The sequence below is a fragment of the Salmo salar genome, chromosome 10 (assembly GCF_965601325.2).
Source record: "Salmo salar chromosome 10, fSalSal1, whole genome shotgun sequence".
NCBI classification, from domain to species: domain Eukaryota; kingdom Metazoa; phylum Chordata; class Actinopteri; order Salmoniformes; family Salmonidae; genus Salmo; species Salmo salar.
This window is the reverse complement of record NC_138300.1, coordinates 74,901,319-74,915,954: the sequence shown is the minus strand read 5'-3', so window position 1 is coordinate 74,915,954 and position 14,636 is coordinate 74,901,319. Positions and strand designations below refer to the sequence as shown.

Genomic DNA, 14,636 nt, shown 5'->3' with positions numbered 1-14,636 from the left:
TGAAAGCACCGCCAGCATTCAAAAGTGACCAAAACATCAGCCAGGAAGCATAGGAACTGAGAAGTGGTCTGTGGTCACCACCTGCAGAACCACTCCTTTATTGGGGGTGTCATGCCTATTGCCTATAATTTCCACCTGTTGTCTATTCCATTTGCACAACAGCATGTGAAATTTATTGTCAGTGTTGCATCCTAAGTGGACAGTTTGATTTCACAGAAGTGTGATTGACTTGGAGTTACATTGTGTTGTTTAAGTGTTCCCTTTATTTTTTGGAGCTTATATATATATATATATCCATTGATTCTTGAAGAGAAGGACTTATAAATGCCTCGTGAGCTTAGTTCAACTGTCACACTCCATGAGAACCCAACATATAAGCTTGTTTTTCTCCAATGTTGGTAAACATTGAAAATGTAAACAAACACTGTATAGCCTCATAACATGGTTAAAACAATAGTTTTGATATCATGGACGGTCAGTCCTTGCATCCACAGCGGTCTATTAATCTGAGAGTGGTTACATTTCTCCAGGCTCATCCCTCAGCTTTTTACCAAAACAGATGCGGGGCCTCCATTTTGTTATTGTTTCATCTGTGGATTTTCCTTTTAAACAGCTGCATATTATCAAGATATCAAAGTGTCACCAACATAAGGTAAGCAATAGGCCTATAGCAAATGCAGCATATGGCATTCGTTTTTCACATGTAAATAGCACTTTTCAGTAGTGCTCAAATCATGCCATTCCATGAGCGCAGCATTGATTTTTCAACTCAAATCAATGAGCCCAATCAGTCCTCCATGACAACACAATCATAAACAACAGAGTAGGGCTGGCTAATAAGTCCTTAGTTTTGGGGTTATACTCAGGTAAAACAATTTGGCTAATCTATATTTCCAAGTTCTATTCTTGAAGATTTTTTGGAATGACTGGAATTCTGATATCTTTACATTAAAAATCAAAGTCTATAATTTAATTGTATTATTATATGTAGTAGAAAGCGATGAATTAAAGAAGCCTACATAACCAACCCATAAAGTAAAATTTTACATCCATATATGGCCAGCTATGTAAAACTTGAACATTGGTTTATCCTGCAAAAGATGTCATTCAATTGGTAACATACATGTTTGTCGTCTTCTTCTAATGCCTCTTGAGGGGAAAGTAATCTAAAAGTAAAGGAATGTAATCAGATTACAATACAGAGTTTGGGCAATCCAAAATTGCCGATTACAATTTTGGACAGGTAACAAGTAACCAGCGGATTACATTTAGAAAGTAACTACACAACCCTGGTTACTACATGATTCCATGTGTGTTATTTCATCATTTCTATTCTACAATGTAGAAAATAGCAAAAATAAAGAAAAACCCTTGAATTGGGTTGTGTCCAAAAGTAGGTGTCCAAACTTTTGACTGATACTGTAAGTCTACTGATTTAAATCAAACTGTTGACAATAGAGTCGTCAACTGCTGCTTTCTGTGTAGCAAAGTCCATGTTTAATACTTGCTTCATTCTTCAATCAATCCTGTAATGCAGATAGCTGAGAAAATGCCTCTTCAAAAGAAGCTTGAAGCCCATGGAAGTCAGCATACTTTTACAGGATTCATTAAAGACCCAGTGTAGTCAAAATGACATTTTCCGTTGTTGTACAACAGCTAATAAAACTAACACTGTAAAAACATGAGTTGCTGGCTGAAATAGAATCTAGCATTAGAATGTACCAGAGCCCAGCAAAATATAGCTTCTTCTGCAAAAATGTCTTAAGAACCAGCCCGGCTAAATACTTTTTCTATTTGGCTGGCTACTCCAGGAAAACACTGAACAACCAGACATCACAGCCACGAGCCAATCATCTGCCCCGCCACTGTGCACACCGGCCAATAGGACAGCTCAGTCTGGAGCTGGTGTAGACAATGCAGCTTTCATCAGCTCTATAGATTACACTCCCTTACTGCACTATCTCCCCACATTATTCAAAATAGACCCTGAAACACAGTCGCTTTGAGTGGAGAGATACATGTATTCATTAAAATGTAAGCAGTCATATAGTTATATTCTATTGCCCATTTCATGACACCCTTTGTGAAAGGAAGAAAATAAGAATGTATGGGCTGAGCGTTTGAACATTATACACCTCTACTTCTTCATGCGGCACATTGGCATGAATTTACATATGACTATACATCTCTATGGTAACACTATAGACTAATTAGTGACCCGTTTTACCATTCAGACCCAGACTAAACATTGCAATAAAATTATTTTGTAGAGCTCCTAGCAACAGCTCCTTCCCAGTAGTGGACAAGGTTGATGTACCATGTAACTTCTGAAATGGACAGGAATCTGTGGGTGAATGAATGGGAGTGAATTGTGTGTTAAACAAACATGACACCGTGAAGGGCCTAAATAAATTTGTGAAGCGGTATTAAAAAGGGTGTCCAAGACAGCCGTGACTGTGTGTGTGGGGGGGGGGGGGGGGGGGGGTGATGCCTGGGGCTCTGATCAGTGACGGAGCACAGTGAGTGGGTATTCCGCCTTTGAACATCCCTCAACATCAAATGATCTAGAGCCACAGACAGAGAGCTTCATGGGAGACACAGATGAGCTAGAGGGGTGTATGTGTGGAGGGGGTAAGTGTGTGTGTTTGTGTGTGCGGGGGGGACATACACTCGATAGTAAAAGAGAAACTACAGTACCACAAATCTTTAAAATTGCACTTATACGTTCCTCTTTGCATTGTGGAAGTAGGCCAAGTATGGTAGAATCATTCAAGATAAACTTAACTGTTGACTGACAGCTTACCATGTAAGTGAATGGCTTTTCCATCACAGTTTCCACATGAAATGGGAAGTGCTGTTTCTAAGATGGAATCTTTCAACTGGCCCTTTCAACAACGATACACATGACATGTCCTCTCTTAGCTACTGCGTGAGGAGGAATTATTATGTTCTACCCATAACCTACTATATTTATAGTCCAGTTTCCCAGATTAACCTCGACACTGCTCACACAAGTAGGACACCTGTAATAGGGAACAAAACAACTTTCACAGAACCTTGACTACACTTTCAGAGTCCCATCAGCTGAGTGTAGAGAGAGTGAGAGAGTGAGAGAGTGAGAGAGTGAGTGAGTGAGTGAGTGAGTGAGTGAGTGAGTGAGTGAGTGAGTGAGTGAGTGAGTGAGTGAGTGAGTGAGTGAGTGAGTGAGTGAGTGAGTGAGTGAGTGAGTGAGAGTGAGTGAGAGAAACAGTGTTACAGTTTGAGTCAGGGACAGAGAAATTGAGAGAAAGGTCACTTGAGCTGTATGTTTGTTTGTGTGTATGTGTTTTACTATCCTTATGAGGACCAGAAGTCCTCACAAGATAGTAAAACAATACATTCTGACAATATGGGCCATTTCAAGGAAAAATGCTATTTTAGGCTTACCATTAGGGTTAGGAGTTAGGTAAAGGAAAATCAGATTTTAAAATAGGAATCAACTGTTTGTTTTACAACCAAACGTGAGTGACACACACACACACACACACACACACACACACACACACACACACACACACACACACACACACACACACACACACACACACACACACACACACACACACACACACACACACACACACACACACACACACACACACCATTCCTAGTGCGCTAGGACAGCAGGGCTCCACATCAAGCTGTGGTGCCACACCCAGGCACTGGTCTGCATTGTGCCAGCTCGGTGACGCAGGCCTGGTGACTGACTGGCCACCGCCCTCCCACTGTCTGTCACGCTGTTCCTCCAATACACTGCTAAAGAGACTGGGTGAGAGGAGGGGGGTGTCGGTCTGTCGACACCACCCTTCTCTCGTTTGTCATTGGGCTACAGGGACAAACTGCCACCCCCTATGACTGTACCAGACCAGACTACCCACACTAGGTAGCCTAGCAGTTAGAGCATTAGGCCACAAACTGAAAGGTTGCTAGCCCGAACCATCCCCAAAGCAAAAAATAAAAAAATCAATGTTGATGTGGCCTTGAGCAAGGAACTTAACCTTAATTGCTCCAGGGTCACCATTGATAATGGAAGACCCTGGCTGTGACGCCAATCTCAGAAGGTGTCTCAGGAAGGGTTGGGATAAAAAAAATAAAAAGGAAATATGACAAATAAGCACCCACCAATTAATTATTGAATTAAAAACACTGACTGTAACACAGGCTGACCAACACTGGCCAGACAAGTAATGCAGAAAAACGACAGTACTTATTACAGACAGTGATTCAGCACTAATGGAAAATAAACAAGTATTAAAGAATGTTACCACCCTGTCAGTGGTAACAGGCTTGCCTTCAAAACCCAGGTTGCCTTCAAAACCCAAATGACATGGTGCCAACTTAAAAAAAGGGAAGATTGTGTTTGCCTTACAAAAGTGCTGCGCTAGACAAGAACTGTCAATCCCACCAACAACTCTACCCATCAGCTAGCTACGGAACGAGAGCAAAAATGCTAACATCAGCGTTCGCTGCTAAATTGACTGACTAAAGACCAAATAGACCCCCTACAATCAACTCCTCAGTGAATAAGCTGAACCTAAGTGTCACTCAATGAAAGGAAGCTATATTAGTTTACCACTAGCATCTCTAAGCAGTCTTTCCAATCACATTGAATGGCTAGGCTAACTTCTTGATGTTAGCATTACTTTAGCTTAGATAGCTCCCACTGCAGTTAATGGTAGACTGTGATTGTGTGTCACAATGGCCATTAAGCCCTATTGACTTTCTCCACATCCTCGGAGTCTCCTCCTGCCATTGTTCTTGTGTGTCATGGGGAGACTGCCGTCCAAACAAACGAGCTGGGATTTGGCTTCAAGCGACGCTAAGCCACCGACTCATGGCCTAAACAGAATCAAAGGAAGCTTCCTGAGTGGGTAAACATCAACAGGAGTTTATATGGCTGGATATACACCGAGTGTACAACACATTAGGAACGCCTGCTCTTTTCATTACATAGACTGACCAGGTGAATCCAGGTGAAAACTGCGATCCTGTTATTGATGTCACTTCCACTTCAAATCAGTGTAGATGAAGGGGGGGAGACAGATTAAATAAAAATGTTTAAGCCTTGAGACAATTGAGACATGGATTGTGTGTGTGCCATTCAGAGTGTGAATGGGCAAGACAAAAGATTGAAGTGCCTGAACGGGGTATAGTAGTAGGTGCCAGGCACACTGGTTTGTGTCAAGAACTGCAACGCTGCTGTTTTTTTTAATGCTCAGCAGTTTCCTGTGTGTATCAAAAATGGTCCACCACCTAATGGATAACCAGCCAACTTGACAACTGTGGGAAGCATTGGCGTCAACATGGGCCAGCATCCCTGTGGAACGCTTGACACCTTGTAGTCCATGCCCCGACGAACTGAGGCTGTTCTGAGGGCAAAAGGGGGGGGGGGGGGGGGGGCGACTCAATATCAGGAAGATGTTCCTACTGTTTTGTACACACAATGTAGAACGCTGTATCTACAGACCTCCATGGCATAGCCATCTATAGTAGTACGCCTATACCAGGGCTTACCAGCCTGCCCCCTTTTTCAAATTGTTGATTTAAATTGTTTATTGAGTTATAGGCTATGAAAAACACAACCAGCTTGATTTTGTTTAATTTGTTGTTTTGAATCTCATTTCCTGCAACTCAACGTAGTTAAGACCCTTGACATCTTTCAGGTAGGCTACATAATGATAATAGTATGAGACAGTCTCTCTCCCTCTCTCCCCTCTCCTCCCCAGCTGCTGCCTGATGCCACAGACAGGAGCATACATTGCAAGACGGGCCTGGCACATGATAACATTGGCAGAGGGGACATTGTTGTTTAACAGTATGCCTACCCGCAGTAAAATAACAATTGGTTGATCTTCTTGCAACCATAATACTTAGGTTAAATTATGAATACAAGTAGATAAGATGCAGAGATTCAGTGAAGACAGACAAGAAAACAAGCGCCCCAATAAGAATCAGGCCATGTCGAAATCAAACGGAATGCTGATATTACACTAACAATCTGTGCCAGCGACACTGTCCTTTGAAGAGCGCTCTCACAAATGGAAAATCCTCTAATATCCTTGGACAGCAACGATGGGAAACAGTCAGATTTGTTTTCTTCTTCTTGAAATAATCCTTTATATTTTGCTTTGACTGCAACGTGGGCAAACTCTGACAAAATGAATTACAGAAAAATAAATAATGGTTTTGTACATTCAATAAATAGCTTGGGCGGACGCACGCTTGATTCAATTCCTTTATGTTTTTCTACCTGTAAGCAAAATGTCATACAGTTCTTGGAACAAATATGTTGGGCCAATTCAGAAAATGCCTACATGGTCAAAAGCACAGGCTATACGTGCATCGTGATGCGACAAAATCACTAGAACACAACTTCCGCCACCTCTGAGATATCTTGCCCTGTCGCTGGCTGAACGCGTCAATGACCCTTACCATAGTATGTTCTCACATCCCGTTGGCCATGTTAAGACAAAGACAGTTCTATTTGAGATCTCCCTCCATTGGGGTAGGCCTATAAATACACAGTATAAGATGCATTTAACTCCGGTGACAGAGTAGGCCTATAGTATGAGAGGAACTCATCCTGGTCTTGTTTTATGCACCAAGCCTTAAATGTTGCAACTGGAAAGACTGCATGAGCCAAATGAAAAAGCAAGGGCATCAAGATATAGTGCCAACTGGAAGGTAGTAAAGCGACCATAAATATATTCACATTCCCTGCTCAATGTTATAAATATGGTGTAAACTAGGAATGCATGGGTGTGACCAGGGATAAGTGAACAAATACATGTCCTAAGTCCGTGTTTCCCAACTCCAGTCATCAAGTACCCCCCAACAGTTTGGGAAACCCGGTCCTAGGTGACGCTTTCAAATCAAAAACAAACGGCAAAAAACATTTGTGAAGGACAAGCCTTTTTGCATCGATTGTCTGTGTGTTTCGATTGGAGGAGCTGGAACAGTGGCTCACTGTCACAGGTGATAGTCATTGAGCTAATTAACACATGGCATTTAAAACCAGGTGTGTTGAGGGAAAATGTCTGCCACTGAGGTAAGCCACTGCTGTTGTGGCAATGTGTACTAGGCATTTGTTTCAACATTTTTAAGTACACTGTCAAACTGACGTTTCAGTTATTTTCTCCAAGGCTTTTCATTTGCTCGCTTATGCAATCACCTGCGTAAAATGTTAAAGAAATACAGCAAACGCCAACATTTTGAATCATTCCCTGTCAGGCTAGCAGTGTCAGGTTGTCATTTTGCTTGTGAAACAATTGAATTTTTGCCATAAACGCTGAGCTGTAAATATAAAAACGCAACATGTGACGTGTTGGTCCCATGTTTCATAAGCTAAAATTAAAGATCCTAGAAATGTTCCATACACAGCATATTTTGCTCAAATTTTGTGCACAAATATGTTTATATCAATGGTAATGAGCATTTCTCCTTTGCCAAGATAATCCATCCACTTGACAGGTGTGGCATATGAAGAAGCTGATTAAACAACACGATCATTACACAGGTGCACCTTGTGCTGGAGACAGAAGGCCACAAAAAGGTGCAGTTTAGTCACAATCCAATGCAACAGAGGTCTCAAATTGAGGGAGTGTGCATTGACCACATTTAATCGACTGGTCGATTGGTTTGTCGATAGACTGTTGGTCGACCAAGATTTTTTTTAGTCGAGCAGTAGTAAATATATACAGTACCAGTCAAAAGTTGACACCTACTCATTCAAGGGTTTTTATTATTTTCTACATTGTAGAATAATAGTGAAGACATCAAAACTATGAAATAACACATGGAATCATGTAGTAACCAAAAAAAAGTGTTAAACAAATCACAATATACTTTATATTGAAGAATCTTCAAAATAGCCACCCTTTGCCTTGACAGCTTTGCACACTCTTGGCATTCTGTCAACCAGCTTCATGTGGTAGTCACCTGGAATGCATTTCAATTAACCTGTTAGGGCTAGGGGGCAGTATTGACACGGCCGGATAAAAAACGTACCCGATTTAATCTGGTTACTACTCCTGCCCAGTAACTAGAATATGCATATAATTATTGGCTTTGGATAGAAAACACCCTAAAGTTTCTAAAACTGTTTGAATTGTGTCTGTGAGTATAACAGAACTCAAATGGCAGGTCAAAACCTGAGAAGATTCTGTACAGGAAGTACCCTGTCTGACCATTTCTTGGCCTTCTTTGCCATCTCTATCCATTACAAAGGATCTCTGCTGTTACGTGACACTTCCTACGGCTGCCATAGGCTCTCAGAAGGCGGCAAAAAGCTGAATCGTGGCTTTGCAGGCTCTGGTTGAAAAAAAGTAGCGCGTTTGGGTAGTGGCTGGTTACAGTACTGTGAGACTCAGCCTCGTGTCCGCGTCGACCGAATGCTTTGTTTTCTTTCCTCTGTTTACCTAAACGGAGATTCCCGGTCGGAATATTATCGCTTTTTTACAAGAAAAATGGCATAAAAATGGTTTTTAAACAGCGGTTGACATGCTTCGAAGTACAGTAATGGAATATTTAGAATTTTTTTGTCACGAATTGCGCCATGCTCGTAACCCTGATTTACCATTTCGAATAGTGTCTGGAACACACGAACAAAACGCCGCTATTTGGATATAACGATGGATTATTTTGGACCAAACCAACATTTGTTATTGAAGTAGCAGTCCTGGGAGTGCATTCTGACGAAGACAACAAAGGTAATCAAACTTTTGTAATAGTAAATCTGACTTTGGTCAGGGCTAAACTTGGTCGGTGTCTAAATGGCTAGCCGTGATGGCTGGGCTATCTACTGAGAATATTGCAAAATGTGCTTTCACCGAAAAGCTATTTTAAAATCGGACACCTCGATTACACAAAGGAGTTCTGTATCTATAATTCTTAAAATAATTGTTATGTTTTTTGTGAACGTTTATCGTGAGTAATTTAGTAAATTAGTTACTAGTTCTGAACGTCACATGCTAATGTAAAAAGCTGTTTTTTGATATAAATATGAACTTGATTGAACAAAACATGCATGTATTGTATAACAATGTCCTAGGTGTGTCATCTGATGAAGATCATCAAAGGTTAGTGCTGCATTTAGCTGTCTTCTGGGTTTATGTGACATTATATGCTAGCTTGAAAAATGGGTGTCTGATTATTTCTGGCTGGGTACTCTGCTGACATAATCTAATGTTGTGCTTTCGTTGTAAAGCCTTTTTGAAATCGGACAGTGTGGTTAGATTAACGAGAGTCTTGTCTTTAAATGGCTGTAAAATAGTCATATGTTTGAGAAATTGAAGTAATAGCATTTCTAAGGTATTTGAAAATCGCGCCACGGGATTCAACTGGCTAGCCCAGAGAGGTTAAGTACTGCAGTGCATCTCCTCCTCATGGACTGCACCAGATTTGCCAGTCCTTGCTGTGAGATGTTACCCCACTCTTCCACCAAGGCACCTGCAAGTTCCCAGACATTTTTGGGGGGGAATGGCCCTAGCCCTCACCCTCCAATCCAACAGGTCGCAGACGTGCTCAATGGGATTTAGATCCAGGCTCTTCGCTGGCCATGGCAGAACTGACATTCCTGTCTTGCAGGAAATCACGCACAGAACGAGCAGTATGGCCGGTGGCATTGTCATGAGGGTCATGTCAGGATGAGCCTGCAGGAAGGGTACCACAAGAGGGAGGAGGATGTCTTCCCTGTAGCGCACAGCATTGAGATTGCCTGCAATGACAACAAGCTCAGTCCGATTATGCTGTGACAAACCGCCCCAGACCATGACAGACCCTCCACCTCGATCCCTCTCCAGAGTACAGGCCTCGGTGTAACGCTCATTGCTTTGACGATAAATGCGAATCCGACCACCACCCCTGGTGAGACAAAACCGCGACTCGTCAGTGAAGAGCACTTTTTGCCAGTCCTGTCTGGTCCAGCAACGGTGGGTTTGTGCCCATGGGCGACGTCGTTGCCAGTGATGTCTTGTGAAGACATGCCTTTCAACAGGCCTACAAGCCCTCAGTTCAGCTTCTCTCAGCCGATTGCGGACAGTCTGAGCACTGATGGAGGGATTGTGCGTTCCTGGTGTAACTCGGGCAGTTGTTGTTGCCATCCTGTACCTGTCCCGCAGGTGTGATGTTCGGATGTACCGATCCGGTGCACGTGTTGTTACATGTGGTCTGCCACTGCGAGGACAATCAGTTGTCCGTCCTGTCTCCCTGTAGCGCTGTGTTAGGCGTCTCACAGTACGGACATTGCAATTTATTGCCCTGGCCACATCTGCAGTCCTCATGCCTCCTTGCAGCATGCCTAAGACACGTTTACGCAGATGAGCAGGGACCCTGGGCATCTGTATTTTGGTGTTTTTCAGAGTCATTAGAAAGGCCTCTTTAGTGTCCTAAGTTTTTATAACTGTGACCTTAATTGCCTATCTTCTGTAAGCTGTTAGTCTCTTAATGATGTTCCACAGGTGCATGTTCATTAATTGTTTATGGTTCACTGAACAAGCATGGGAAACAGTGTTTAAACCCTTTACAATGAAGATCTGTGAAGTTATTTGGATTTTTATGAATTACCTTTGAAAGACAGTGTCCTGGATTTTTCTGCTGAATAAAAAAAAAAACGATGGACACCTGTTTGATTCATGCATGTCTCGGTGGACTAATCCATTGGAGGCCGCAGGATGGCACACCAGTATCACCAGTGGTACATTTACCACTAATTCCTCTAATATTATTATTAGTATTTTACCGTTCTTATTGTCGGAGTGGACACGTTGTTTGCGGACCGCACAACCTAGGCTACACTTGTGAGGAACAAGTTTTGGTTTATTTCATTCTATTTACGAGTTGTCAATGTATTCTTTGTATTTTATTTGTACAACTCCGGTCAATGCTGAGTAAGGACTCGCACCTGATTATGCATAGAAGTTGGCCTAGGCTACCTGGCCTGCATCCAAATGTAGGCCTATTAAAAAATGTGCCCATTTTTGGATCTGATAGTATTTCTGATTGTCTTAACGCACCACCACTGTGGAGCTTCTCAAAGTCATTGAGGAAGACAATAGTTCCTCAACGTAGCCCATTTGAAAAATCTTTCCAGCTCTTTCGATAACCACTTGGTGTGAAAGGGGGACAAAATGTAATGCTCAGATCTGGTGGAAACATCATAAAATAGGCCTACCTGATTACTTTTTAGCCCTTGCTCAAATAGCCTACAGCTGTCTCTGTCCGGAGATCAATGGCGCTGGAAACTGAGGGCGCAGAATATTTTATACAATTTTGTAAATGTAAGCTTCGGGCCAGACTAAGTTGATACAATGTTTCAAGTTCCTTGCAGACAGGCCATGCGTAGCCAATGTGATTTATAGGATATTTATTATCAGGATATTTTCTACCTGCAGGCTTCAATGTTTTTATTTGTTGGCTTTATGTAGGCTATTTTTACATAGTTTCTAATGGCAATAGAAGTCACTTTTGGAATTTTTAGATGGGAAGAGTATTATAAATGAAACTGTTACACGAAAATGTGCATATGACAATCATAACTGGCATGCAGATCAGTATAAATGTTAAGATAAATTGGCACTCCAAATGGAAAAGGATGCCGACCCTTGGTGTAGCCTATTACCGACAACTTCAGGAACTTAAATGGCAGAATTTGCCAAGGCCAGCAGCTGCTGGAGGAGGGGGGGGAAATCGGGAACAGATTTTTTTATTCTGGTTAGGCGATCTTGATCTCTGGCACCCTCGAGTCATTGGTGTGCCTTAATTATTTAATCACAGTGTGGTAAAAGCATCAGACAAGCTCAGTAGCCTACATCTGGTTGATTTTATTAACACATAGGGTGTGTCTATTTAGGGGAAAATATGTGTTAAAAAATGTTGACTAATAGGTCGAAAGAACAGACTACTCTCGACCAACCATGATCATTTTTTAGTCGGGGACAGTCCTAGTGTAGATACAGTTGCATGTAACCTTTGTTGAGATGTCACCTCTCCATGCCATAACAACTTTAGCCTGTCTTCCCTGCTGAGAATGACATCACTGTGGTATTTCATGAGGATTGACCAAGGCCCATAGCGACTCGTGACATGGGCTTTGAGAGGACTGTTGCTCAATGTCGCCAATTAAGAGTTGTTGGGGAATGTGGGTCTCTATGCCCATGTCTTCCCTCACTATGAGACATTGACACAGTGTAGAGCGGAATACAAGCTAGGACTAAGGTACCATATTCCCTATTGAGGTTCTGCAGTCACCTATTGCGCTCTTTGCTGAATAGCTTGATGGTTTTCCCCTTTAAGGCTCCTTGGGGGTTCAGGTTAATATCAAAAAATGTTAAACTAACCCATGTGCTTTGTAGAGTATGGCAATGCTTCCTTACAATAAAATGGCATGATGCTATAATATAGTTACTATAGATAATGAATACATTGTTGCTCTGGAAAGTGCCGTTTCCCCCTCATCAAAACGCTTATGATGCCCATCCTGCAAGCATCTCCATACACCAAACCCAACCACACTGAATAAGCCCTGTTGAGCTACATGTGTAACAATACAAGTCAAAGAGTAATTACACCCCCACCCCCCACGACATGGAAGGCAACTAGTCAGATACAAAGTAACTAAACCAAATGCGTCACGTTCACTGTTGCTTGTCCATTGAGAATGTGACACTGTATTATTATAACGTTACACGTTTGATAGGTGGGGTCAACAAATCTAACCGACCTAGTACCTAACAGTTTTGGGGAAAATGTGTTACGTTTCTGTTTTAAAACCGCAATCATGACATAATCAAAGGCAAAGGGGTGAAAATGATGATTTTCCGAGCCTGTTTGGGTGACTGAGCTAGTGGTTTTCGACCACACAAAGCAAACCTAAAGATAACCTGAATGTTGTCACGTTATTTTCTCGACGTAATAACGTTACTACCCTACCAAGCGTCTGTGTGTTGGAATTGAACGGCCACGATAGATATGCCATTCAACGCTATGCAGCGAGACAGCAGCTTGGAAGAGCGATTTGACATTCGACTTGATGCCAATAGCTTTGCACAGGGACAGTTAGGTAGATTTGGTGCTTGCCATAGACGATATAATCTATGCCCTCGTATGTAAAGTGTGAGTAACGTTATCAAACGGGTTTACCTCCACTGTTGCTCGAATCCACTCCTGTAGTCCAGCTCCCGATACCTTTTCTAATGAGGAAGGCGTGCGCTCCGTCTGCTTACAAATACACTACCGCACTCAAACCCATACTAATTCCCTTTCCACGAATGACAATGTGACTGCTTTCCAAACGGCACCCCCTGGTTAGCTTCTTCAATATAAATCTTACTCAGTACAGGTGTCAACTAGTAGAGAATCCAAATTTCCCTTCTTTTTTTTTCTCCAGAATATTGCGTATTTGAGAGCTCTGTGTCACCAGCCACCAGCTTGGTCTTTTTCGTGTTAATAGGTGTAAACTTCTGAGCGCGCGACCTCTATTTTATCATTTCATTGTATCGTATTATGGGAGGTAGCCTACAGTTTGGTGGGAGGGAGTTGTGCTGGTAATGGGCGTCAACAAGGGAGGGGTCTCCAGAGTAATACAACCTGAAGATAGGCTACTGTATCATATCCATTCTGAAAATTAAGAGTAAGCTTTCTGCTTTTGCTGTAGCCTATAGTATCCCAGGCATGCGATACGACTAGATATACACTCAGTGGCCAGTTTATTAGGTACACTCATCTAGTACCAGGTCAGACTCCCCTTTGCCTCCAGAACAGCCTGAATTCTTAGGGGCATGGAAACGTTGCTCAGTTGGTATCAAGGGACCTAATGTGTGCCAGGGAAACATTTCCCACACCATTACACCACCAGCCTGTATCGTTGACACCAGGCAGGATGGGGCCTTGGACTCATGCTGCTTACGCCAAATCTTGACTCTGCCATCAGCTAACGCAACATGATGATGACGCCGGAGGGTAGGGCTGCCGTCATATCGGCTCTCAAACAAGCATATGATTTTGTTTGTTTTTTCGTGTTGTTCGTAACTTGTTTTGTACATTTTGTTGCTTCTACCATCTCTTATGACCGAAAAGAGCTTCTGAACATCAGAACTGGGATTATTCACCTCAAATTGGACGAGGGGTTCTTCTTCAATGAGTCAGACGCGAGGGATATACTGTAGACACCTGACCAGGCCCCTATTCCAGTGATTTGCTGGAGAAGGAAACAGCGATTTTGAGGCAAAAGATCAGGGTGCCTTGCGAGGATCAGGCGACAAGTGGCTAATCTGCTTTTACCTTCCGTTCTGCTAGCTAACGTTCAATCGCTGGAAAATAAATGGGGTGAACTGAAAGCACGTATATCCTACCAATGGGACATTAAAAACTGTAATATCTTATGTTTCACAGAGTCATGGCTGAACGATGACATTAAGAACATACAGCTGGTGGGTTATACACTCTATCGGCAAGACAGAACAGCAGCCTCTGGTAAGACACGGGTGGGGGCCTATGCATTTATGTAAACAACAGCTGGTGCACGATATCTAAGGAAGTCTCCAAGTTTTGCTCGCCTGTGGTAGAGTATCTCATGATAAGCTGTAGACCACACTATCTAC

The 14,636-nt window shown here is 42.4% G+C and overlaps 1 protein-coding gene across 1 annotated transcript in view; it reads right to left on the bottom strand.

Annotated features, from left to right (window-relative positions):
• Positions 1-13,533, bottom strand: part of myo9ab (myosin IXAb) — a 230,216-nt gene extending 216,683 nt beyond the window's left edge. Inside the window, exon 1 of the mRNA XM_082957151.1 lies at positions 13,177-13,533. The gene's annotated coding sequence lies outside the window, so the exon portion shown is untranslated. The remainder of the gene's footprint in view (positions 1-13,176) is intronic.
• Positions 13,534-14,636: the final 1,103 nt, after the last annotated feature.